We start from the raw sequence: 2,871 nt of genomic DNA on the forward strand, positions 1-2,871 counted from the left end.
TTTGAATCTAGTAAAAACACTCATTTTTTAGTTGAAATAATTTCAAATAAAACTAAAATTTGAGTTTGAGGTTCCTTATATTTGAATGGTTTTAAATTATTTTTTGTTGACCTCTTTTGTTACTTGATATACTAATCCCTCATACTTTACTTATTAAACATCAATGTTTACAAGTAAGTTGAAAAAGATATACTTGTTTTTACAATTGCATAAATAATTCAACAATCTTATACTTCTATAGTAGTAAGTATGAATCTTTCTAACTTTCTCCTATTTCTTTTCCCCACCAAACTTCTCAAATGAGATGCTTATGAAAATCAATTCCAAGGTACTTGTCTTTCACTATTTCTAGTGGGATTTCTTTACAAACACAACAAAATTGTTTAATTCTTCTTTTTAATGAAAAGATCAGAGTTTGGCTTATCTCATGTTCACTTACATTAGAAGAGTATTTAAGACCCTTGAATATTTTCTCAAATTATAGATGTTTTTGTAGTTAGAATGAAATCATGGACATAAAAGAATAATTTCACCACATACCAAAGTTGGAGACCCAAAATTGGTTCAATGTAAAGGAAAGTGATATTAGAACAATTTAATTGACTATTAATTTTAGAATTAATTTTTTTTTTGATCAATTGCTTATTATAGACAACTTTTGGACTCAACTCTATACTTTTGCGTTGACATTTTTACATCACACTTGATCCATCATCAAAAAGAGAAAAATAAAGATAAGGATTACAAACAAAACCATAAAAAAAGAGGCTTTAATAAGATAAAAAATCAAAGAAGAAAACTACAATTTAGATCTTTACTCTTCTCAAATAAATTGCACAATATAGGTAATCTAATTTCTTTTCCAACGCTCAATACTCCTATGCCAATTTTATTTCCGAATGGAAATAATCAATGTAAATACTTGTGGAACAGTCATTCTGCACCAGTTACTTTCTATCTCTTTCTCTGCAACTGCACATACCTCTGGAAATATTCAGTCTCGTCACACAAAAGAGATGAACAACTACCTTTCCTACCTTTAAATTTTACTACATATATTAACTACATTGCCTTTATCTCACTTGACTGATTGCACATTGCAAGTTTAACCAAACTCCTTGCATTTTACCAGGGCTAGGAAGGAGAGTACTACTAATTTAAATGTTAAATCATGAGGACTGACACACTATTGCTCAATGCATAGGATGAAAGCACTAATATGCCATATCATATGTTTTTAGTAGCTTCGGTCAAAATTATAAGATACATATTTTTTAATTATGTTGAAATATGAAATAAATAATTTTTTACTTAAAATTTAAATTAAAAGTTTAGAGCAAGAGATTCAGAGAGAGAAACTAACTTTTAATTATTTGTTTCATTAAAATCATCAGATTTCCACAATCCATAATAATATCTATAGATGCTTCTAGGTTTGATTGTGTGACTTTTTTTGCATCAACATTTTGGATCACACTCTTGTGATCCATCATCAAGATGTTTAGAGAATGTCAAGATATGAAAGAAGGTAATTTGTAGACTAAGACAAGTTCAAGGTTATATAAGAAGGATTGGGAAGAGAGAAAGACCCAAGCGCGTAGAAGGAGTAGAAGAAATAATAATAAATATATCCAAAATAAATAAATAGGCTAGGCTTCAAAGACAACTAGAAAGTAAAATAGAAAACAAAAAATTACCCAAAATACAAAGCACATAACAAAAGAAGAAAAATGCAACTAAAATAAAGAAGAAACTAAAAGATTATCAATTTATCAAACATAAAAACTAAACTAAAAAGAAGAAGACTACTGTGAATTTCTTAGAAATGAGAAATGCATTGTATGCATTAGCTTGAATCAATAAAACTATTACATAGTCTCTAATATAAATAGAGAGCTAATGAACAATAACACCGATCAGAATAAAGCAGAGCTAAAAAAATTGAAAAAATAGTTAAAGACTGTTTTAAAACTAAACAAGGCTATCATAGTTTTAAGAACTGCTGATATTGTTAAAGCAAACAAAAAACTAGAAAAAAATTAAAAATCAAAAGCTGATTGCGTTCTCATCTCCAACTCAATAAGCATATCTTCAATCTCCCCATGAATGATGAATGGAGGTGAGAACTAAGTGATTTCTGAATGCAACAAAATTTGATATTGCAAGCGCTTTGGTGAAGATATCAACAACTTGTTCAGATGAAGGACAAACCTGCAACTCCACTTGCCCAGCTTGAACCAAGTCATGAATGTAATGATGACGGATCTCTATGTGTTTCGTTCTGGCATGAAACATAGGATTCTTTGTCATGGCAATAGTGCTACTGTTATCACAATAGATGGTGGTTGGATTCTGAGGAACACAATATAGATATGTCAATATCCTTCTTATCCATACTGCTTGAGAACTTGCCGGTGAAGCTGCCATGTATTCCGCTTCTGTTGAAGAAAGAGCTATTGCTGCCTGTTTCTTACTACTCCAGGATACAACTCCAAAGCCAAATGAAAACACATAACCAGATGTTGATTTCCTATCATCCACTAAACCAACCCAATTTGAATCTGTATAACCAACTAGTTCAAAATTTTCAGTGGGAGAATACTGAATGCCAAAATTCTGTGTACCACTCACATACCTCAAAATTCTATTAGGAGCCCGCCAATGTGACTCATGTGGATCCTGCATGAACCAAGAGATGAGGCTCACAACATACATAATATCAGGTCTCGTGGTTGTGAGGTATATGAGGCTACCAACCAAACTCCTATACCGAGTTGCATCAAACTTGGGACTAGAATCTTCCTTGGTTAGTTTTTCACCAAGAGCTACAGGGGTTGCAAATGCTTTGCATGCCACCATGTTAAACTTTTT

Source organism: Cryptomeria japonica, chromosome 11 (assembly GCF_030272615.1).
Source record: "Cryptomeria japonica chromosome 11, Sugi_1.0, whole genome shotgun sequence".
Taxonomy (NCBI): domain Eukaryota; kingdom Viridiplantae; phylum Streptophyta; class Pinopsida; order Cupressales; family Cupressaceae; genus Cryptomeria; species Cryptomeria japonica.